The sequence below is a fragment of the Coptis chinensis genome, chromosome 4, assembly GCF_015680905.1.
Source record: "Coptis chinensis isolate HL-2020 chromosome 4, ASM1568090v1, whole genome shotgun sequence".
In the NCBI taxonomy this organism is placed as follows: domain Eukaryota; kingdom Viridiplantae; phylum Streptophyta; class Magnoliopsida; order Ranunculales; family Ranunculaceae; genus Coptis; species Coptis chinensis.
In genome coordinates, this window is record NC_141459.1 from 77,096,950 (window position 1) to 77,123,005 (window position 26,056).

Sequence of the window (26,056 nt, forward strand, 5' to 3'; positions counted from 1 at the left end):
TGTACTTAACGATTCTATTATTTTTAGATAAAGTTAGAAATTGTTTAGTTAGAAAGGCGTCTTTTAGAATATTTGTTTTACGCCTGGTAATGCACAACTCTTTAAGAAACTTAGCATGGTGAGGTAACTTCTTAATCACTTCAAGAAATGGTAGGTTTATCGTTAGATTTTTGAAAACTTTCCTAATCTCTTCGAAATTCGTATCCTTGGTTAGCATGGCTAATCTCTGGGGAAACAGTGGCTTCTCTCTATATTTAGCATATGGATCAATAGGATGTTTAACCTTGGCTTTTTGTTTCTTAGGTTGTGGTTTAACTGGTACCTCTACTGGGGTAGGATCTTTAGTTATTACTTCGGTATCTAGTAAAATCTCCGGTGTAGGGACTACTGGTGGGGTAACTACAGGCATAGTTACAGCGTTATCAACCACTCAGCCAGAACGGAAAGTGGTGATGGCATTTAGCTCACCTACATTTCCATTTTCAATACTAGTATTACCGTTTACCTCAAAGGCTGTGTTTGGTATTTTAGGGTTAGGTATCGCTTGACTTGGAAACACACCTTTTTGTTGTACTTTCTCTTGTGTTAATTGTTGTAAGGAAAGTTGGATGGACTGTAAAATCTGTTGTTGGGTTTGCATAAAGGAGTCAAAATGATCCGGTTGTGGAGGAGTGTTTGTTACAGGAACTATGTCACAGTGATTATTAATAGGTGGGTTGTGATAGTTATTATTTACCGGAACGATACCTCTATTAGCATTATAATTATTACTATTATAATTATTATAATTCCCTTGTCCTTGTCCTTGTCGTGGTGGAGCTTGGTTGTAATTGTTTGCTGGCCTAACATTTTGATTATTATACGCTGGAGGTGTAACTTGTTAATTATTTCTCCAACTGAAGTTGGGATTTTGTCTCCAAAGAATGTTAGGAATAGGATAGCTATTAATGGAGCAAACATTATCTGGTTGTGATGGTTGTTGTTCATAAGCGAGAGGACAATAGGAGTTGGGATCCCGCAGGACTCAAACAGAAATTACAGGGAATAGAGTTAACATTCATGACAGGGGTAGGTTTTTGTTGAACAGAAATAGCTTCTACCTTTTTAGTGGGGGATTCAATTAGAGTTTTAAGCTCTGGATCAGATTTAACCTCAAACATATTGGTAGCCTTAACTGTTGAAGAAGAACTAGCGGAGCGGGGGATATCGTCACTACGCCCCCCCCCCCCCCCAGTTATTATTACGCTTTGTTTTATCTTCTAAAAACCTATAAGCCTATGAGGCTCCTTTATTGAGGAAACTAACCCCATTCATTATATCAAGAACCTCTTTATGTTGGTGTAACAATCCCTTAAAAAAGGCACGAACTAACGTGTCTTTTGCAAGGTTATGATGTGGACACTCTATAAGAAGATCAGTGAAATGATTTCAAGCCTCTGAAAAGGATTCATGAGGATTCTGGTGGAAAAAATGAATCTTGGAAAGCATTTCATATATCTTCAGTGGTGGGTACAAATGTTCTATAAACAATTGAACAAGTTTGGCCTATGAGTCCACAGAATTAGGTGCTTGGGCAGTTAACCAAGACTCCGCCTTTTCGGCTAGCGTGAAAGAAAACACCCTCAATTTAATTTGTTTTGCACCTACCGTAGGATGATGGAATGTGGTAAGAACTTGTTCAATATTACGCATATGCTGATAAGGTTTTTCATGATCTAACCCATGAAAAACTGGTAACAAATTAAATATATTCGGGGGGGGATTCGGAAATCCCCCACTGGGTCTGCAAGAACGATGCAAGATTTCGGGCTATCGCTCAGGGCCTTGTAAAAGTCAGAGAGAGGAGTCTCTCTTTCTTCAGCCATTATTTCAGGTGTAGTGTGTGGTATATTAGATAAATGTGTGTGTTGACGTTCATGATAATTTACTGTAGTCATTTTTTCTCTACCTGACCTTAATCTCATGCAAGGCTAAGTCCAATATTAAAGAAACACGACAACAGTCAAAACAATCCTGATATGCTAGTATAAATCCTCTAACAGGAGATGCGAGGAGTGGAAGAAAAAAGTACCTGAATGCCTCCTTGCTTCGCTTATGAATAGCATCTTGTATACGCAAACTCAGTGTATTTAACAAGTTAGAAACACTAAATAACTTGAAGAAATGGAAATTTGGACTAACCTGTGAAAATCAGGATGTTTAGAAGAGGGCACGTGGTGTGCTAAAAAATTGCCTAGGTAGGGTGCGGGTCGCGCTCTTGCTTGACTCGAAGTCCAGGCACTTTAGTGGGTGGTGCGCTTCAAATTTACCTTCCAAAGGCGCGTGGCACACTCTTGCCTTGGACAATGTCTAGGCACTTTAGCGCGGGGCGCGCTCAGTGTATTTCTACGAGAAAAAATCAGTTCTGAAGCAAACAACCACAGGTGGCACCAAACAAGGGTGGGTGGGTTTAATAGGACTTTGGTAGGATTAACACTACTAAAGGAAATGAAGCTAAACACAACTAAGATGGCAGCGACACCATTTGATAATATGTAAAACGCTAGTTTTACCTACGAATAAAGTAATTAAACTCAAATGTAAGTAAAACTAGAACTATTTTGTTGCTCAAGTATCAAAGTTATCTACTCTCGTTATCAATGCAATATGTTTGGAGTAGAGAATTCGTTCCACTCTTAGTTCATTTGGATGTGAAGTTTCCTAGTTTGTGTAAGCTAACAAAGTCGTGAGAGTAATGGAATTAAATTGAACTACGATGGTGAATTAACTAATCAAAATGTGATAAATAAAATGACGGCAATTCAATACTAAATTGACAATATGAGAATGAATTAGGGGAATTTGATTCCACCTTGATTCGACCTAATAAACTAGTATAGAATACATTGTAATCCCAATCTTTACATTTTCACGTAAAAGTTGGGTATTTCTAATCCCTAATTATTCATGGTAATCTCTACTAACTAATAACTAGCATGTGAAGTAATCAAACTCATTCTCATGGTGAACTAATTACTTTGTAGAGTAGAATAGAACATTACAACTATATTAATGCTAACAAAAGTCAAGTCATCATCAAGGCTTCCTCAAACCCCTCTAATAATGGAGGTTTTAGCCTTGAGTCATTAAAATATCATTTCTAAAACAAGAACAATAAGAACAAGTCATTATTGAATAAGTAATTAAACTTTATAAATCTAATTGAACAACAGTCTAATGATTTGAAATAAATTAATATTTAATTAAAACTAATTTAGAACTTGAGTTTATGGCTAAACTAATTGTGAAATTAAGACAAAATTAAAGCTAACTAAGTATTGAATTAGAAACTAAAACTTGAAATTATAAACTAAGTAATTGATTCTAAAAACTAAATTTCTTGTTCTAAAACTAATTTCTTAATAATTAACTAAGTAAAAACTAATTTTTGGAATGTAAAACTAATTCTTATTTATAAAACTAAAAACTGATTCCTTTATCTAAAAACTAATTTCTGGAATGTAAAAACTAATTCTATGAATTATCTCTAAGTAACTTTCGAGATAAGGCTTAGTCTCTTTATATACAAGAGGCTAGATCCCCAATTTCGTGCATAGCCTTAGGAGCCATGTTTTGGGCTAGAAAATCGAGCCCAAAATCTCGTTACTTCAGTCCACAAAGGGGTTTTCAGCTAAAAATAACTTCAACAGCCTTTTCGTCCATTTCTTCTTCTCCAATTGGGTAAAGGCTTAGACCATTAGAATCTATTTCTGAGCCGAGCGTTTTGACATATGGTAGGCCCAATTCCAAAGTCCGAGTCCAAAGATACGGCTTTCAGAAGTTCTGCTGACTTTTATACGCTATTTCTACCCGCGTTGACTTTGACTTTTCAGCTTTGACCGGGCTTTAAAAAGACTTTTTCTCCTTGAATCTTTGCCTTTAATCATGGAACTTCTTAGCAACCAACCTTTGCTCCTTTATCTCGCAAAAGGGACACTTTTCTTCACATATTAAACTCCAATGCCTGAAATACACAAAAACACGATAACAGTATTAACTCTTACTTATTAATCACATAATTGGTCTAAAAACAATATTGTTAAGGGGTTAAAACTACAGTTTTGTGCTCTTATCACTTAACTCTGGCCAAAAATTTCATACGTTCGTTTTTTGACCAAACATCAAGAATAATATAAGAAGATAAAAAGTTCACAATATCAGCATACCAAGGTGTAGAAAAAATAGAATAAAGGTGCTCACCAGGAAAAGAATCAGGTATGGACTCAGAGTCACTATCACTGTCATTGGTTAGTCTAGATAAGTGATCGGCAACTACATTTTTGGCCCCTCGTTTATCCTTTATTTCTAAGGTAAACATTTGTAGGAGAAGGATCCATCAGATCAATCTCTGTTTAGCATCCTTCTTGGAGAGAAGGTACCTAAGAGCTGCATGGTCAGTATACACTAAGGTCTTTGTACCAACCAAATAAGAACGAAACTTATCTAAAGCATAAACCACAGCTAAAAATTCCTTTTTTGTAGTAGTATAATTTATTTGAGCATCATTTAAAGTCTTACTAGCATAAATAACGGTGGACTTATCATATAGTTTCTGGCCTAACACAGCACCAACTACATAATCGCTAGCAGCACACATAAGTTCGAAAGATTTAGACCAATCGGGATGCGGTATAATTGGTGCAGATGTTAAAGCGACTTTTAATGTGTCAAATGCCTATTTGCAGTCATAATTGAAATCAAATATGGCATCTTTTCAAAGGAGATTAGTTAAAGGCCTAGCTAATTTTGAAAAAACCTTTATAAAATGCCTATAGAGACCTGCATGGCCTAAAAAGGCTCTAATGTCATGGATAGTCCGTTGTATAGGTAGAGACGCTATTTTATCTATTTTGGCCTTATCTACTTCTATGCAGTCACTAGATACAATATGACCTAGAACTATTCCTCTTTTAACCATAAAATGACATTTTTCCCAATTTAAAACCAGATTCTTTTGCTCACACCTTGTCAAAACCTTAGAAAGGTTAGACAGGTAGTCACTGAAAGAGTTTCCATAAATAGAAAAATCATCCATGAAAACTTCCATAAAGCGCTCCACCATGTCACTAAAGATCTGAAGCATACACCGCTGGAAAGTACTAGGAGCATTACAAAGGCCGAAAGGCATTCGTTTATAGGCATATGATCCAAAAGGACATGTGAAGATAGTCTTCTCTTGGTCATCAAGATCGATAATTATCTGAAAATAGCCAGAGTAGCCATCTAAAAAATAGTAATAAGCATGACCAGCTAAACGTTTGAGCATTTGATCTATAAAAGGTAAAGGAAAGTGGTCCTTTCGTGTAATGGTGTTTAAATGTCTGTAGTCAATACAGATCCTCCATTTCATAGGAACTCGTGTGGAAGAATATTCACCAGCAGCATTACGCACAGTGGCAACACCCGATTTCGTAGGAACTACGTGAATAGGGCTTACACATTCGCTATCAGAGATGGGATATATGATACCCGCATCGAGTTATCGTAAAACTTCTTCCCTGACCACCTCTTTCATGGCAGGGTTCAAGAGATGCTGAGGTTCGTGTGAAGTCTTCGCATTATCCTCCAAATGTATGTGATGTGTGCATACACTAAGGTGAATCCCCTTAATGTCGTCTAGGGACCAACCGATTGTGGAACGATGTTCCCTAATTAATCACACTAATCGAACGTGCCTCTTCATCAGCAAATAACTGAGAAGATATGATCACCGAATGACTACCATCCGGATCAAGCTGGATATATTTCAACTCAGCAGGAAAAGGTTTAAGCACAGAGGTGGGAGGAATGGGTAGAAAGGCTTCCGGAGGGCCATCATCTTGAGTAGTAAAGACTTGTTTAGGTAAGAAGTCTTCAAACTCAAAAATGGAACTACAGAAGGATCTAAGATAGGAGTAGACTTGAAAAGGGCATTGACTTCCTCTACATAGGAGTCATCGTCGAAGTTGGAACTTTTGAACGAAAGAAATTGATGCATCTGATTCTATGGAAATGTGTTCTTAAAATAATCTTGAGCTAAGCTCCCGATCATGCTAACTTCTCTAATGATAGTCGTATTGGGTAAATGTTGTATCATTTTGAAAACATTCACCTCAACGGAAAGGTGTCTAATGGACATGGACATCGAACCATCGTGTAGTTTATGAATGCATTGGCAGTTGCCAAAAAAGGACACCCTAAGATGATAGGAATAGAGTCGTTAGCGACTTCTGTGTCGAGGATAACGAAGTCACCTGGGTAGTAAAAATCTTGACCTTTAACTAGCACGTTTTCAACAACACCCTTAGGACACTTAATAGAACGGTCAACGAATTACAACGTCATCTTAGTTGGTTGCATCTCTTGTAGACCTATTTGTTTATGTAGATAATAAGGGAGTAAGTTAACACTCGCCCCCAGGTCTAATAGAGCAGTTGTCGTGTGGGTATCCCCAATGGTGCATTGTATAGTAGGACGACCAGGGTCTTTGTACTTAACAATTCCATTATGTTCAGATAGAGTAGGAAACTATTCAGTTAAAAAGGCATCTTTTGGAATATAAGTTTTCTGCCTAGTAGTGCACAATTCTTTTAGAAACTTAGCATGTTGTGATAATTTTTGAATAGCTTCAGGAAAAGGTAGGTTTATCGTTAGATTTTTAAAAACTTCCCTAATCTCATAAAAAATTGTATCCTTATTTAACATGGCTAGTCTCTGGGAAAACGGTGGTTTCTCTCTATATTTAGCATATGGGTCAATAGGAATTTTAACCTTGGCCGCTTTTTTCTTGGGTTGTGGTTTAACTGGTACCTCTACAAGGGTAGTATCTTTAGTTTCTAAATCGGTATCTAGTAATTTTTCATTTTCAATACCCACTAGTGGTGTATCAAAGGGCATAGTGACGACATTATCAACCAATATGCTAGAACGGAGAGTGGTGATGACATTTAACTCACCTACGTTTTAATTTTCGTTACTAGTATTACCGGTTACTTCAAAGGCTATGATTGGCGTTTTAGGATTAGGTATAGCTTGACCGGAAAACACACCTTTTGGTTGGGCTTTATCCTGGGTTAACTGTTATATGGATTGTTGAATGGATTATAGAATCTGTTGTTGAGCTTGCATGTAGGCATCGAAACGATCCGGTTGTGAACGTGTAGTGGCCACAGGTGGTGTGACAGGAACTATCTTACGTGATTATTAACGGTGTGGATTGTGATAGTTGTGATTAACCGGAACAATACCTTTATTATTATTATAATTATTATAATTACCTGGTCCATGTACTTGTCTTGGTAGAGCTGGGCTATAGTTATTTGTTGGCCAAACATTTTGATTATTAAACCCCAGAGGTGTAACTGGTTGATTATTTCATCAATGGAAGTTGGGGTTTTGTCTCCAAGGTGTGTTAGGAATTGGAAGGCTATTTAACAAGCAAACATTGTCTAGTTATGCGAATGGTTGTTCATAGACAAGAGGACAATAGGAGTCGGTATGCTGAAGACTAAAACAGAAATTACATGGAAGAGAGTTGATGTTCATGACAGGAGTAGGCTTATGTTGAACTGAAATGGCTTCTACCCTTTGTTTGAGGGCTTTGATTAGAGTTTTAAGCTCAGGATCAGATTTAGTCTCAAACATAATGGCAGCATTAGCTGTGGAAGAAGAAAAGTAGTGGAGCAGGGGATGTCGTTACCCCCCCAATTATTATTACGCTTGGATTGATCTTCTAAAAACCTATAAGCCTTTGAGGCTCCTTTATTAAGGAAACTACCCCCATTCATTATATCAAGAACCTCCTTATAATGATGTGAAAGCCCCTTGAAAAAGGCACGAACAAGCGTGTCTTTCGCAAGGTTATGATGTGGACACTTTATAAGAAGATCACTGTACCAGTTCTAGGCCTCTGAAAAGGATTCATGAGGGTTCTAGTGGAAGGAATGAATCTTTTAAATCATTTCATCTGTCTTCAGTGGTGGGTAAAACTATTCCATGAACAATTGAACAAGTTTGGCCCATGAGTCCACGGAATTAGGCGTTTGGACAGTTAACCAAGACGCCGCCTTATCGGCTAGGGTGAAAGGAAATACCCTCATTTTAATTTGTTCAAAACCTACGTTAGGATGATAGAATGCAGTGAGAACTTCTTTTATCCTAGGTATATCCTGATAAGACTTTTCGTGGTCTAAACTATGAAAAATGGGTAAGAAATTAAAAATATTTTGGGGAATTCGAAAATCCCCCACTGGGTTTGCAAGAATGATGTATGACTTAGGGCCATCGTTTAGGGCTTTGTAAAAATCAAAGAGAGGAGTATCTGCTTCTTCAACCATTGATGCAGGTATAATGTGTGATATTCTAGATAGGCGTGTGCGTTGACGTTTATGATAAATAATGTTAGATGGTTTGCTCTTACTAGATCTTAATCTCATGCAAGGCTAAGTCTAATATGAAAGAACAAGAACAACAGTCAAACAATAACCTGATATACTAGAATTAAACTCTTCTGACAGAAGAGACGAGGAGTGAAAGAAGAAGAACTTGAGTGCCTCCTTGCTACGCTTATGAATATCGTCTTTAATACGAACCTCAGTGTCCTGTGGAAGCTTCTAACACTGAATCAACAATTATTTCAAATGAAACGATGATCTGTAACTAACCTATGTATATCAGGCTTTCTTCAGATGGGCGTGGCACGCTCAAATATAAAGCAACAAGGGCGTGTGCGCGCTCTGTGATTTTTTTTTAGAAACAGACTTTCGCACAATTTCTTAATGAGCTAGGCCTTAAGAATGGAAATAAAACACGAAATAAGCTTACTGGAATGAAGGGCGCGGGTGTGCTCGGAAATAGTGTAAATAGGGGCGCGCTCCTAGTGTACAACTTCAAAAATTTCCAGTATACTTCCAGGAGAAAAATCCTGTTTTCCGAAAACATAAAACACAGTTCAAAACACAAACAATAGGATGGGTGGGTGAATTAGGCTATTCGTAGAATTGAAAAAACTAAGAGAATTAATTCTTAAAACAACTCAGATTGCAGCGACACCATTTGATAAAAATATAAATTTAACTTTTACTCCTACTTATGCTAATTAGGCTAGGCAGAAGTAAACTATAATTTAGACTCTTTTATATCAAATTTCTACTCTCAATTATCATGCAATAAAACTAGAGTAAGAATTCGATCCACTCCTAGTTGCTTAGAACATACTAATTCAATTCGAGATTAACAATTAAACAATACGAGAGTACTGATCCTAAATATCACTAATATGGTGAAAACTATGATTTAATATATTCTAAATTAAACAATGAAAATGAAATAATAAGATGTGAAAATGAAAAAGTACTTAGGGAGATTTGAAATCCACCTTGATTAATCCCTAACATGTTAGTATAGAGTTTGTTGCAACCCTAATCTTTATGTTTTCACACAAGGTTCAACTTGAAGGTTAGGTCTTTTTATCCCTAATTATTCATAGCATCTCTAACCAACTAATAATTAGCATGAGAGGAAGTTGAAACCCATTCTCATGGTGAATGAACTACCTCTAGTCTAGGTTTATTTTACTTATTGCTAAATAGAAAACCCTATACTTGAAGCTCTTTAATACAACTATTTTATACTAACACATCAAGTCTTCATCAAAAATTTAATCAAATCCCACTAATGGAGGTTTAGCTATGGTTCATTAGACTATCATGGAATAAATAATAATAAGAAGAAGACATAATTAAAGTACTACTTGATTAAAAATAACTTGAATTGTATTAATGGTGGCTAGGCTAATAAAACATAAACTAGGTTAAACTAAAGAGAAGAGGTAAGAGATTTAATTATTCTAATTAATGGGGGAGAGAGTTAGAGTTTTGCCTTAGTCCTCTTTATATATGAGAGGTCTAGCTTTACAATTTCATACATGGGCTTTGGAGCTATGTTTTGGGCCACCAAATCAAGCGCAAAACCTAATTACTTAAGTCCAGAAAGGGTTTCTCTATTGAATATTACTAAAACAGACTTTTCGTTTACTTCTACTCCTTTTATTGGATCAAGGCCTAGACCATTAGAAATATTTTTCCGTGCCGGTCGTTTTGACATATAATAGGCCAAATTCTGAGGTCTGAGTACAAAAATACGGCCTGCGGAAGTTCTGTTGACTTTTATGCTCTATTTCTGCCTACGTTGACTTTGACTTTTCAGCTTTGACTAGGCTTTAAAATGGTTTTTTCTCCTTGAAACTTAGGCTTTAACCATAAAACTTCTTAGCAACCAACCTTTGCTCCTTTCTCTTGCAAAGGTGATATATTTCTTCACATAATTGACTCTAAGACTTGAAATACGCAAAAGTACGTAAACAATACTGACTCTTATTTATTATGAACATAATTGGTCTATATGTAATATTATTAAGGAGTTAAAACTACAGTTTTGGGCTCTTAGTAGCCTAGATCTTCATAAATTTTCTCAATACCATTTTCCAAGTGTGTCAAGTCCAATACATGCTCTTGAGTTTCTTCTACCGGAGTTTTCTCATTTATGAGTGATGATGCATTAAGGCATGTGAGAGAAAATGTGACTTTGGGCATATAGTCATCATCATAAGATTTGGAATTCTCATGATAATCAGGTGGAGGTTGATGAGGATTTAATTGGTCAGAAGTATCAGGATGGGCTTTAGCAATCACTACTAAAAAAAAGTACTTATTATGACAGTTATTACTTTTTTATCTTGACGGCTTTGTTAAAAACCGTCAAGATAAGTAGTTTAAACTTATTATTGTGACACATGTGCACAATTTATGAGGTAATTAAAAGAGGTGTCAAGAAATATTATGACGGGTTTGGTAAAACCGACAACTTGCATATATTGTAATGACGTATTTATGATAGGTGTCAACAAATTTTGTGAAGGATTAGCCTAACCAAAACTTAAAGCATATTGTACTAGTTAACTAGTGCTTTAATTCATAGTCAAGCGTCAAGAAAAAAGCCCGCAAAATCTCAACCATCGAAGGAAGTTAAATCGAAAGGAGGCCGGACAGAAAAGAATTAAAAGATCATACGCACTATCCTCTTGCACCCCTTATCTCTTCTTTTCCAAAACCCCAACCCAACAAATGATTGTCTTCTGAGAGTTTGCGCCAAGACGTATGAAAATCTCTTCACTCCCAGCTTCGAATTTAGTTGACCACTAATTCTAATCCTTTCTTCGTGTGAAAATCCCAAATTTTAATTTTTATATTTTTTTAGAAACATGAGACCGACTTAATTTATAATTATGGATGAATTACGAGACCATCGATCTATTGATATTTGTTTCTTAAGCTTTGGATCATTCAAGGTATCCATCGATTTCTCTGTACCTATTGATTTATTTTCGTTTTTTTTTTTATTCTTGAGGTCTATTGCCTCAATTTGACACAGAATTGTAAATCTTGCTTTTACAGTGGCTATTAGTTTGTCATGATCGGATTTTTCAATTTTCATCAATTCCAATTTCAGGCACATCGATAAATCTTTGTGGGATTTGGTACGTAAATCACACTACTAAAAAAAAGACATATTATGATGCATGCTTTTCATCTATCTTGACGGTTTTATTGAAAAATGTCAAGATAGGTATTTTGGTAAAAATTTTATGATGGTTGTTGCAACATTATATCGGGTATAACACAAGTGTCAAGAAAATATGATGGTTTTATGACGGTTGTTGCAACATTATGTCACGTATAACACAAGCGTCAAGAAAATATGATGGTTTTATGATGGTTGTTGCAACATTATGTCGCGTATAACACAAACGTCAAGAAAATTTGATAATTTGTTGACGGGTTTCCTAAAACAGTCAAGTCACCAATATAATAAACCAAAGTACTTAAAAATTTCTTGACGATTTTGTCCAATTTTGACGTAACCAAGACAGGTGTCATAATAATTTATGACGTACTTGGCGAAACCATCAGCTAATATAGTTCTATTTTTTATGAGAGTATAGTAAGATAGACCCATTAAGAATTATTTTGACGGTTCTAGCACAACCGATAACTCCCGTAGTTCCTAAAGCATCAATACAATTTGCTAGTCAACATTTTATTCAGAGACCTTTAAATTAGTGTTTCTATTTTATAGTCAAGCGTCAAGAGTGGTCAAGGCATCAAGAGAAATACCCAAGAAGGAAAAGTGAAAAGCCTAACTTACGAGTTGCTGGTGTGTTTAATCGAAGCATCAACAACTCAAGGCTCGGGAGTTAAGCGTCAACAATCTAGACTCGAGCATGTCTCACCAAAAACAAAAGTAAACCAAAAAAAGAGAAAAGGCGTCTAGGGTTTTTTTTTTCCCAGACTTATAATGCGAGCAAGTGAGTTTTCTTTTTCATCTTCTTATTTTTCACTAGAAAAAAAAGGCGCCTCGTTTTCTTCTTGGAATGTCACCATTTCCTTCTCGACGAATTTTTTTTTTTGCCTCTCATCTGGCTATGGAGAAAAGGTGTCTCCTTTTCTCTCAAATTCTGGTTTTAATTGGTTATCAGTACTGAATTTTTGTTCAGGTTTTTGATAGATTGAAACAATAGGAGTGGAAGGCTTTGGATCGATCAAGGTATGCCTCCATATATGTCTTAATTTCTCTAATCCTTTTCATTTCATTTCCTGCTAATTGGCGTGGGTTTTTCTGATTTCCCTCTTTAATGAGTTTAGTTTTACTGACCATAAATTTGATGATCTCTGATATTGTTATTATATTTTGGAAGCAAAGCTTGATGAGGAGAGGGAAAAACTTGAACACTGGTGTTTCTGGATCTAGAAAAGTAGAAGTTTAAGCGAAACCAAGGAGTAGCATCGGTTATCACTCTCTCAATCTATCATCAGGTTCGAATTAAGCCTATATGTCTTTATTTCAATTGGCAGCTTTGACTTCTAAAAAGTCTTCCTGAAAATGAACATCGACCGTTTGATTAAATTTCTGAAAGAAATTAATCTTTTAAAGGCTTGGTCACAAGTTCACAAGAAAGAAAGGCGAAAGCCTGAAGTATGTCAACGAGAGGAAAGTGAAAAATAGACGCATAGACAAATCATAATTTTGGTAAAAAGATTGCAGACCTGAGCCTCACAAGTTCTTCCAGATGAAATCATCTGCTGTCTCTTCAATGTTTTATCTCCTCGTGACATAACTCGTCTTTCTTGCGTCAGCAGGTTTGTATATCATTTCCTTTTTAATCTTTATTTGTGATTAATCTAATTGGGTAATTTTGGTTTTGGTTATAGTTTTGAACCAGATATTATAATAGTCACCAACATGTAATGAATTTATATGTCTTGAATTTTCAGTGTGATGTTCATACTGTGTAATGAAGAACCATTATGGATGATATTATGTCTTAGGAGTGTTATTGGTCAATTGCATGTGTCTAGATATGTCGGGGTATTAACTCAGTTTATCCTTGTACTTGGAAAATGGTTGGATGCTCTGCTTAAGGTGTTGTTATATCTTTGTAAGTGGTCTCGTTATATGTTTATTGTTTCTTGGAATGAATATATATATTGATGGTGTACAACGTATGAAGATTCAAGTATATATGAAGGTCTTGTTTATAATAATATGTTAAGTAGGAGATTAAACTACATTTTGTCTGTTAGTGTTTCCAAGCTATAAATGTAGTCAACCTTATCTGGTTTAAGAACTTGAGGTTCATTTCACACTTCAGGTTTCTAAAACAATTACAGTACCTACCACAGAGTCAATGTTGTTACCTTGGTGTGGGGAGGGGTTGGACTTGTGCATGACTAAGATTATAAAGTAGGAAATGGGGAGAAACCTCTTTATATTGAGGAGATTTCTGGCATACCATATATTGCCTGCATAGGAAGAGTTGTAATTTGATTTGTAGTTTCAATAGTTAGTAAAAATGGCGAAAGTATAATGTTTATTCCCTCAAGTTAACAGATTCTCTCCTTGATGTATAACCAATTAATGTTTACATACTTAGAGCCTACGTAGTACACACACTGCCTATGTTTGAATGCAATCAACTAAAAATTTCGTTGTTAACAATATTCCTCGACTATTTTTGACATGCTTGTTCTTCATAATTTTCCCATCTTCGGATGATGAAGGAATGAGTTTAGGTACCTCTTGCAGGATCTAGAATTTCTTGAGAACTTGCAGACAAAGAAATTTGTTCTTGTTCATGGAGAAGGGTTTGGAGCATGGTGTTGGTATAAGACTGTTGCTCTGCTAGAGGAAGCAGGTCTGATTCCCACTGCCATAGATCTCTTGCGATCCGGGATCAATAGAACGGATCTGATAAAGATATCAACCTTGGCTGATTACGCTTAAGCCCCCCCCGATTGATTATTTGAGTAACTTACCCGAAGAAGAAAAGGTGTGAGTGTGCTAGTGATGGTGTGATCCAGATTATTCTTTCATATATTTTCTCTGTAATCCTTTTGGACAGTATTGTGATATATGCAATTCTTCCTCAGGTTATTTTGGTTGGTCACAGTTATGGAGGTGCATGCATCTCATATGCTTTGGAGTGTTACCCAAAAAATATTTCAAAAGCAGTTTTTGTCTGTGCTACAATGGTTTCGGATGGGCAGAAGCCTTTTTGATGTGTTTTTTCAAGAGGTATGTTACCTTTAATTTCTTATGTGATCATAATTAAAACCAAAATATGGTTGTGAAGATGATACACACATCTTTCTCTTAGCTTGTGTTTCACCAACTGGCGACTCCTACTTGTGCTTTAAGTTAGTAACTTAGTACAGTCAAATGTCAATCATATATCTTTAAACTAAGAAATAAAATTTACAAACCCCTCTTGGCTTTTGATCGGTCAAGTAGGACAGGCTGTGGGACTCATACAATGATACAAGTAACTGGGTGGCCCAGCCTAACGATGTATTGGCTAGTATGTTTGTATATGTAGTATCTATTGTCTTCCAGAACTTTCAGTCAACTTGGATGATGCACACTGGTAAAAACATATTGCTCTAGGAGTAAATGTAATTCCAAGCCATAACAAGTTTACCTGCGGATGAGATCAAGGGATTGAAATACTTAAACTCGTCATATTGTTAGGGGTCGGATCATACACATAAAACCAAAATCCTTAGTGCTTACTGTATAGAGAGCTGAAATTAGAAACAGCTCACTCATAAGAAGGTATTGGATCAGAAGGCAGCCCCAAGTTTTAAATACCATACGATATTTAATACTTCTAAAAAATTTGCAACTAGGATTCTACTTTAAATTTTATCTTCTAGTGGGATTAAATTTATTTTGACGCACATCCTCTAACCCGAAATTGTCGAAAATTTTATCGTTTTTCTGTGCATGCATGGTTTGTTCTAGTTACCAATGTTAATCAGTTCATTCATATTAGCCTGAAGTTTTTCCACTAGACATTTCGAATTATGTAGAACACAGATTCAACACCATCAATGCATCTCTCCATAGGTCTAATTTCTTACGTTTTTTTTTTCTTGGTAATTTCTTACTTTCTTTCCTTTGCATATTAGGTAAAGGGTTATTTGTGTATACAGATCAGATATCCTACAGTGGTGTACGTTTGGGGCTTAACCAACATGATTCTCTGTCATAGTAGCATTGATCGTATCTCTTCCATTTAGTAGTTATATGATTATATTTTTAGTTTACTTAATTAAACAAACTAACACATTCTTCTTCATATTGTTTTTTAGATTACAACTGAGATAGCATGGTAGCTCGATTAAGTTTGTTTGAGATGGATCGGTTGATTAGCAATTTGTTGGATGGGTTATGTAAATTGCATTATTGTTGGATTATGACTTAATTTTGAATCAAGTGTTTAAGTTATTTAAATTTTTTTCTTCGTGAATAAATCATGTAATATGAGCAAGTTCTTGGAATGATTTATGTTGGTAATAAAAGTATGATTCTTGTTTCCGTAATGAACTTGAGTTGTCAAGGTTTATGAATGCATTGGGTTTACAGGAATTTCAAATTTATTGGAATTTTCAAATTTACAGGAAAAAAAAATCGAATAAGTTATGACGACTTCCAAAGAACTGTCGCGTTACATATCAATTCGACAATTTTTAATGTTAATTTATTGACGCTTTTGTTTCTCATGGTGGCGCTTAAATAAAAACAGTCATAAAGAAGGTTCATTTCTTGACGCTTTTTCTAGTAAAACTATGACGGTTAAGTAAAACATGTCATGCAAAAGGATCAAATTATGACATTTATAAATGAATTTTTGTCATATTAAGTTCTAGCATTTATGTCAACTTCTTTCGAACCGTCATCAAAATTATGATGCTTTTGGTTAACTTTTATGACAGGCTCTATAATGACGGTAGTTTTTTTAATGAAAAAACGTCATTAAACCTGTTTCATGACGGCTAAAAGCCGTCATCACAAGTTATTTTTTTAGTAGTGTTAAAAATGCTATCTATAGACTTAAACAATCTCCACAAGCGTGGTATGCTGATTAAATATAAAATGAATAGTCTACCTATGAAATGAACGATGAATTCAAAACGTAAGTAAACTAAACTTAATACTTTTTACGTTCCTAATTTATCAAAGATTTCTACTCTCAATCCTATGAGATATAGTGGAGTAGATAAGTTCGTTCCACTCCTAGTGCTCTAGCATGGATGTTTTCTAATCTAACTAGTCGGTTTTAAGTCTATGAGTGTTTTACGAAGGGAATTATATTACGATGCAACTACCCACAAGATGCAACTAGTCGATTATCTAAATAATTATGGGAATGCTACGTTGATTCTATGATAAGGAGTTAGAGGGGATTGATTCCACCTTAACTCAACTTAATCCACTAACCATTTAATCGTCAGAATCCGAATTGAATCGCCGCGAGAACAATTGGTTATTCCTAATCCCTAATTATACATGGCATTTCTACCAATTCATAACTAGCATGTGAACAATTAAACCCATTCTCATGGTGAACTAATCATTTCTAGAGTGGAATAGAAAATACGATGACTCTACGATAATCGGAATCAAGCTTTCATCAAGGCTTCACAACCCCCCTCTAATGGAGGTTTTAGCCTTGAATCATTCCGCAATCATTTCCATTTAGATTAAAACTAAACATAATATAAAGCATTGAAATTTACTTAATTAAACAATAATGAAATCTAATTTAATGACTAAATTGAAATAAGGACATGAATTGAAATTAGATCTAGAATTGGAAATTACAAAAATCGAAATGGATAGAAATACTACTTTATTGATCTAATCCAATGAAGAACAAGATTCAAGGTTTAATCTAATGAAATGAATTAGATATTGAAACTACACTTAATCAAAAACAATTAAATAAAACTAGATCTAGAAGCTATTTTAATGGCTACTTTCTATTCTAAGCTATCTACTATTATCTAACTACTGGCTACCATTAACACTGAGTTAAGCTTTTGTTCTTATACATTCAGATCCAAAAATCGTGCATGGGTTGGAGCCATGTTTTGGGCCAGAGAATCAGGCCCAAAACCCAATTCTTTCAGTCCAAAAAGGCCTCTTCAGCTGCAGTTGGCTTCCACAGACTTTTCGTCCATTTCTGCTCCTCTGATTGGGTCAAGGCTTGGACCATTGCAAAGCTCTTTCCGAGACGATCGTTTTGGCATAAGGTAGGCCCAATTTCGAGGTATGAGTCCAAAGATATGGCATTCTGAAGTTCTGCTGACTTTTGCTCCTTTATCTCGCTAAAATGGCACATTTCTGCACATAATGGACTTTGAAGCCTGAAATGCATAAAAACACGTAATCAGTATTAACTCTTACTTATTATTCACATAATTGGTCTAACAGTATGATTATTAAGGGTTAAAACTACAGTTTTGGGCTCTTATCAAACCACCCCTTAAACAAAGCATTTTGCTTGTCCTCAAGCAAATATGAGAAATTAGAATAAGTGACCAAAAATGGAGTTCTAACTACTCTCGTTTATTTGAGTGCGATTGCATTGACCATATGCAACAAGGCCTTAAACCACTAGGAATTCCCTAGTGGACGAAGTTATAGCCTCGTGGAGAGTTTTCCAGTGAAGGTACTCACAAACTTCATCTATACTACAACGACTAAGAAAATAAAACTATTGTTTCCTTATTCATGCTCAACTATCTATACATACATCTCTAGCAATTACATAAGAATAACCAGTCAAAACCCTAAGTTAATATATGCATAATAATCAATCATCTACAATAAACATATATACAATGAGTAGTACTATCAAATGTTTAGCGAGGTTTGTTTTCGAGAACTTCGGAATAGCGCCCTTAAGTAGGTTCTCACAATAATAGTCAAGAAACAACACTCTGATTTTTCCACTCAAGTTTTCTTTACTCCAAAGGTACAGTGGGCACACTTTACCTTACAATCTCAATGACAACAAGAAAGCCGGGGTCGATCAAACACATCCGCCACTTACTATCACACTAACCTATTCCTAATTGAGCTAGAGGTCTTTATTAGGTGTTACGGGATTAGGAGATGGTTTAAGAAGGAAGGAAATGGATATTCAAAAGGACAAGTCCGAGATAATAGAGTCTTCATATTATGTAACTAGAGAAAACCTTGTTATTTACTTTTGCTTCTACACTTTGTTTCCATCCTTAGCCATATTTTTCTTTTTCTTTTTCTTTGGCTTTTGACTCCCTTTTATTCTATTTTTGGAGTTTTTATTTTTATTTATTTCTTTTTTTTTTTTTCTTTCTTGGATGGAAACTTCTTTTTTTTTCTCAAGCAACTGCTAATTTTTTTGTTTATGTGGTTTTTTCTCTTCTTCTTTCTTCACTCATTCTATTCTCAGACTTATTCTAAATTGGGTAGGTTGCTTTATTCTCTTTTTTTTTTTTTTTTATTTTGTTTTTGTTTTTGTAACAGGGTAAAGGAATTGTGGTGTATGGAAGGCTTAAAGAAAAGGCTCAGAGTGGCGACTAGCGGAAAATAATTCATAGGTTTGAATTTCTGGCTATATCGATCCAAAGAGCGGCCTAAATTCTCACTTAGGATATGGTTTAGTGATCAAGCAAGTGGACGTGTGATTTCTCTATCCGGATTTTACTTCTCCCTTGTGTCATTTCTCAAATGTTTCGCTCATATAAGGCTTTAGGCTATATTCTCACAGGATTTGTAGAATAAGTACTCTAGCCTAGATTTTAGAAACTTACTGCTAACAATCATAGATACTCATGTAATATATTTATAGATAGATGCAAAGATTATTACCTCACGATTAACCTAAGTTTCTAACAATTATTCCGATGCAAATGACTATGTGAGACTTCTAGATTGTTAAAAGCATGGAGAAAGAAACAATACCAATATTCCTAAGTGTATAGCATAACTTATTTGTTTATATTTTTAAATTTTTGAAATTTTTAACTAGAAAACAAATGCATATTATATATTTATATCCTAGCAGATGTCTTAATTACACGTGTTTCTATGCCCCCAAACAAAAAGCATGCTTTGCCCTCAAAGCATTGTAAATAAAGAGGGTAGGAAAAATACCATTGAAACGCGTGAAATTTAGAAACATCTGCAAAACAAGGTTAGAACGTACTAATATAGGAAATAAAACCGGCCTTAACTCTATAAGAGTTCCACCCATTATGGGGTTAACATAATTAAATTGCTTGGGACATAAGCGGACACTCAATGTAACTAAAACGTACCTCCGGTCCCCGTTGTTATTCGTCATCTTCGTCATCCTCTACTTCTATAAAGAAGTGAGGTTCCTTCGGCCCCGCCATGCTATGATAATTTGCCGGGCTTCACGCCATTTATCATCTATGGTTGCTAACCTATTAAGTGCCACTTGGTCCGATGGGGTGTAGGGTGCAACCTGGTGAGGTTGTATCCGCCACCCATGCCAAGTCATTGCACGGAAAGATCGAATAATACTATTGGTGGGTCGCGACCGTGTCTACCTTAATCCAATCCGCGGAAACGGTACAAAAAAAGAGGAAAGAAACATAGCATAATACGTGAAATTAGAACAGGCATAAGAAGGTACTTATGCCTCATGGTATGGGCTCGTGCTAAACTAGACATCAAAGTCCCGGGAAGGTCATAGAACCGGGCGCCCATTGGCTAAAGCAAGGAAAACGCTGCAAGTGGCGCCATTCACGTAAGAAAACGCCATTCCCCTAAAATGTTTAGCATAATCCAAAACATAACAGTTCCTATGTTCATGGGCGGGCTACCAAGCGGCGGCGTTATAGTCCCCTTGGTCCTCAATACGGAAAATGCCTGCCCCATAAGCCTCGTGCAAAGACTCATAAGTATAGACATGCATATTATCGAATCTAATAGCACCATGGGTCTTGTATCTCAGCCGGGCATAGCAAGTCCAAGAACAAATGCTAGCAAGAACCCGGTAATTTCCATTGGTTCATCGTCAATGGTGATGGAGAACACTTGTTCTCCATCCGGTCTCTCAAAGAAAATGCAGTTATTATAAAAATAAGATGCAAGTCTTTGGAGAATAAAGTTCAGCCGGTCTTACCATAAGAGGTTCCTACCAACGATGTGATCACCTCATGAAACCAAGCACCGTAAGTAGTGCTTTGGAACAAATCTTCAAAGACTGTTCGGTATTATTATGGGAGATGTCATCTCAAAACTACGCTCTGGAATAGCTGCAAAACGACCGGCACAACGCGAAAAACCGGAATTTTTCTGGTCGGGTCCAGAAGTCGAGGCGCTGGCGCGCTTAACTAGGGCGCTGGTGCGCTCTTTGTATTTTGAATTCCAGTAACTTAGCTGGTCGCGACTTGACTTGGCGCTGGGCGCGCTTCTCGAGCAAATTTTTCTAACAGAAGTGTAGGGCGCTGAAGGCCAGCTAGGCTGGCGGGCCCGAAGTTGCGATTTTGTGAAAATGGAGACGAAAACGTGGGAATCGCGGGTGTGAAGGGTGAGTGATGGAGTTTAGGTGTAGTGTGAGTTGTGAGGATAGATTGTATCAAGTTTATATAGGTTTAAAGTTGCTAGAATGGATCGGAAAGTTGCCAAAACTAATTACGGCGGTTTTTCGAAATCCTAAAATTTCCAAACTCGAAAACGGAAACAACTCATATCCTGGATTCTAATTCAAACCCAGTATCTCTTATTTGGATTTTATGATTGAATGTACCTATTTAATCTAGATTTCATCCTACAATGATTCTCAATCATAGATATGCCTAAACTCCATATTTTCACCTTACTCCATGAGAAATTCTAACACTAGGGTTTTATAAAAATACAGCTTGAAATGATAAAACCACCCCTAAACAAGTTGGGAAGGTGGGATCAATATGAAACAAGCACCCATACTGAAAATAACCCCAAAAATTATAATTTTCATTCGGAGGTCCTTTCACTTACAAAATTCAAATTACGAGAATAAAAATTACATTACAATAAAAACAACAAAAATAAATAAAACAACAACTTATAAAACAAAAATAACTACGACTATCACTCCTCATCCTCTCTAAACACCTCGCCGGTGGTGGCCGAGGGCACGCCGATCTGTAGTGGTGGCTCTGGGCTCGGAAGGTCCAAAGAAGAGTCGTCCCTTCGCCGACGACGCTCATGCCTCGTGAGGCTGTGTCCTCGAGGCGAGTCCAGTATGAGGTGGGAAGCGTGCTAGCATATCCACTCTAAACCGGGCGCTGGGCTTCCATCTCAGCCCCGCGCTCCCATCTCTCATCCTCCCCCTCGGGTGCGGAGCTCGAAGTTGTGATGAATGGTCGCCTGTCGAGTCCGGAGGGTGCGCAGAGAGTGTTGAGTGAACGCGATGCCCCTATGAAGCATAGCCATGCGCTTTCAAAGATCAGACCAACACCTCTGGAAGGCATCCGTATCAAAGCAAGTCCCATCCTCCTCATCCTCCTCCGAATCATCCTGCTGTCCCCCAGCCTCCTCTTCATTCCCAGCTCCACCATCCTCTTCTTCTTCCTCTCTATCCTCAGCCCTCCTCCAAACTTGTTGGACACACTCCCTATAGATACGCGGGTTACGGTGCAGGGTAATGTAAATCCTCTCAGATGTCGGAGTTGCTTTCGTCTTCAGCATGATCTTAGTAATAAGCACAGGGAGAGGTGCCAAAGACCTTCCGAACCCCCTAATAATGTTCAGCAAAAACTCAAGGATGCAGAAATCATACTTCTGCTCCTGGAGTACCCATAGGACGTGGAGGTAGGTCAGACCGATGTCACTGACCTTGTCCTTGCCTAGGACATTCCGACCAATCCACTGAGCTGTAGCCAGTTGGTTGGTCCTGAGGGATGCTGGCGAACACAATGGGAGTTTGGATTGTAACTCCCATTGATGACAGTAACGCCCATCAACGGCTCTACCCCGTCAAACTGAGGATCCTGTAAAGTGGCATCCAGATGGATTCTAGGCGGAATGCCTAGAATCTCAGCCAACAGTCCCGTAGTCAACTCCCTCCTCTTCTTCTTCACCAACACAAAAATCCTACTCCCTTCCAACTCCCTGGTGTTGTAGAACCGTCGGACCAAGTCTTCATGGTAGAAGTCTTCGGTCGAGTACCAGAGACTATTCCAGTCTCTACTAGCCATTTCACACCGTAAAAGCGGCCTGAAAATGGTCGGCAAGCGAAAACTTGCTCCGGTATGATTCGGCGTTGTTGAGCCATTTGAAGTTTGAATACGGTTTGGGGTTTGTAGAGGGTGTGGTAGTGGTGGTTTAACTTGACCGACTGAAGGAACAGTGGTGGTGGCGGTGTGGTGGTGGCGCAGCACCAATTTTTTTTTTATTTTTTCGGTGGTTTTTCTTGGGTTAAATTGGTGGAGTTTGTTTTGATTGGTGTTTGAAGTCGATTGGGGTTGGATTTGATTTTTGGCGTGGGTTGTTTTTAGTTTTCTTTTTATTTTGATTTTTGTTTTAGGTTTAAGCTTTAAGCTTGGTGTTAATGGCGGTGGAAGATGAAAAAAAAACGATGAACTGTTCGTGAGAATGTAAGAGCGAGCAGCTCTCCATGGGCTGGTGGGTTGGTTGTCCAAGCCCAAAATCGAAATTTTTGATTTTTTCGATTTTTCGCTAATTTCAAATCAAAATTCCCGCTTCGTTACATATCCGATTTTTGCGAATGAGATATGGAAATGATCAGGAGAGAATTTCCTATCCAATGATCCATAAAACACTCTATTCCAACTTCGGATGACATACGAGATAGTGGAAAACGCCTCTAAGTGTGTGCATGACGTAAGTTATGTGAACGAATGAACTCTAAATTAATAGCTCATGTCAATCCGAATCGTAATACAATAAAACGGCCTAAGCAACTCTAATGGGACATAAAACATTTTAGTAACGAACATTTAACACCCCACCCCCAAACAAATTTTTTTACAACGAAGCTTAGAAAATTTTTTTTAGAATGATGGTCTTTTTAAAGTCGATTCGAGACTTCCTAGATTACTATGTTTATTTTATTTTTTATTTTTTATTTTAGTTTTAGAAGGAAAAACAATAACCAATAAAGACATAATTCACACCATAGAGAAACATGACTCAAAAATCGAGAAAAACATGCAAGAGTGGAAAACGTGAACTATGTGAACCGTGGACTTAGGATCCGGTACTTACAGCCACACACTCCATAGGGAGGGCCCGGTTACCTTAATGGTGCACTCACCAATATATTAAAGTGAAAGGAAGTGCACCAAACACAGAAATTGAGTCGTTTATAGTCGATACCGAGACTTTATCTAAAACATATGTATGAACATGCAGTTGATCATATATCAACAACCGAAATAGTTGTGGATCATTCCATAAATAAATATCACAGAAAACATATCCAAACACAATGAAACACCAAGATTCCCTATGACTCAACCTAGTGAAATGAAAGCTTAAGTCGGATAACCCTATCAGGTAACCTATCATGCACCTTCTTTTTAATTTTTGAATGAGTGGGTGTTTTAGTAGATAAGTGTGGAAAAATGAATGGTTGTGGAGAATATGGTGGATATGGATAAGTTGTAGAAAGACAGCCCCGTACTCAATGAGGATGTGGTTTTAGCAAGAACTCATTCATTGTGTGTGTAGGGACTGTCTCAATTTTGAAAATGAAGGTGTCAAATAGTTTGTCCTTCTGAAGTATCTGTTTTCTAGGAGGATTTAAAAAATTATGAAGCACAGGAGAAACAAAAGGATCGAGTGCAAACTCGAGATTCCTTTGAAAGGGTGGAAGGAGGGGAATCGAGGTGGATGTTGTGCAAGTTAGTTCTTGATAGGGTGAATTGTCACCTAGTCGAAGAAACTCATCAAATTCCTCATCTAGATTGGTCATATCCACATTACTATGGTAGTCCTCTACATCTTTGAGAAAGTTATCTATCCCGTCCTCATCAATAATATGTGTATCGACTAGTGTAGGAATGAAAATGTTGGAGTCCGAAGTTTCCAAAGGAAAGAATTTTCGCATATGACTATCGTGGGACGCGTGTTGTTGAAATAATCTCGAGCAAAGCTCTCGATCATGCTAACCTCTCCATCTATAGGCTAATCGGGTAATCGTGGTCCTTGTTTTAAAACATTGACTTCAAATGACAAGATGGCCAAAAGACATGGACATTGAACCATCACGGCAATTAATGAGCGCATTGGCGGTTTGCCGAAAGGGCCCCTAAAATGATCGACAGAGTCGTTAGCGACTTCGTGATCGAGGACTACAAAATCAGCCGGATAGTAGAAATCCCGAACTTTTACCAAAGACATTTTCGACTACACCCTTAGGGTACTTAATAGACCGATCGCCTAATTGCAACATCATTTTAGTGGGTTGCATTTTGTCTAGACCTATTTGTCTATACAAATAAAATGGGAGTAAGTTAACACTAGCCCCCGTGTCTAATAACGGTGGTGGTCGATAGGAATCTCCTAAGGTGCATTATAGAAGAGGATCGACCGTGGTCCTTGTACTTAACAATTCCATTATGTTCAGATAAGGTTGGGAATTGTTCTGTTAAAAAGGCGTCTTTTGGTATATTTGTCTTACGCCTAGTAGTACACAATTCCTTAAGAAACTTAGCATGGTGTGGTAGCTTTTTTATAGCTTCGAGGAAAGGAAGGTTTATAGTTAGATTCTTGAAAACGTCCCTAATCTCCTCGTAATTTGTATCTCTAGTTAACATGGCTAATTTTTGTGGAAACGGTGGTTTCTGTCGATATTTAGCAATGGTATCACTTGGATGTTTAACCGTGGCTTTCTGTTTCTTAGGTTGTGTTGTAACTGGTACCTCTACAGTGGTAGGCTCTTCAGTTTCTATTTCGGTATCTAGTAAAATAGCAGGTGTAGGGTTATCTTGGTGGGGTAACTATAGGCATAGTTACCTTGTTATCAACCACTCTGCCGTAAGCGGAGAGTGGTGATGGCATTTATCTCACCTACATTTTCATATTCATTACTAATATTATCGGTGACCTCAAAGGTCGTGGTTTGTTGTTTTAGGATTAGGTATTGCGTTACTGGAAACATACCTTTGGGTTGGGCTTTATCTTGAGCCAACTGTTGGGTTAAATTATTTACGGATTGTAGAAGTTTGTTGGTTGGATTGAGCCATGGTTTGGAAAAGTTTTGGCTCACTTGTATAAAGGTGTCAAGACGATCGGTTGTGTGGGTGTAGTGGTCACGGGTGGTGTGGATGGAACTATTTCACGGAATTATTTTGGGTGGATTTTGGTAGTTATTATTTACCGAACGATACCTCTATTAGTATTATAATTATTATAATTACCTTGACCTTGTGCTTGACCTTGTCGAGGTTGCACTTGGTTGTTATAATTATTAAAATTACCCGACCCTTCGCCCTTGTCGTGAGTGGAGCTTGGTTAAAGCTCTGCCTGGCCTAACATATTGATGATTGTACCCTCGAGGTGTGACGTTTTTGGTTATTCCGCCAACCGAAGTTGGGATTTTGTCTCCAAGGGCGTTAGGTTCACTATTAATGGAACAAGCCTGTTCATAGGCTATAGGGACGATGGGAATCGG

General features: G+C 37.1%; 1 long non-coding RNA gene across 1 annotated transcript; it reads left to right on the top strand.

The window, feature by feature from the left end:
- The first annotated feature begins 12,518 nt into the window (after window positions 1-12,518).
- LOC147504891 (uncharacterized) lies at window positions 12,519-13,058 on the top strand. The gene is made up of 3 exons (XR_015221177.1): window positions 12,519-12,621; window positions 12,778-12,890; window positions 13,009-13,058. It is a non-coding gene; the product is annotated as an uncharacterized LOC147504891 (long non-coding RNA).
- Window positions 13,059-26,056: the final 12,998 nt, after the last annotated feature.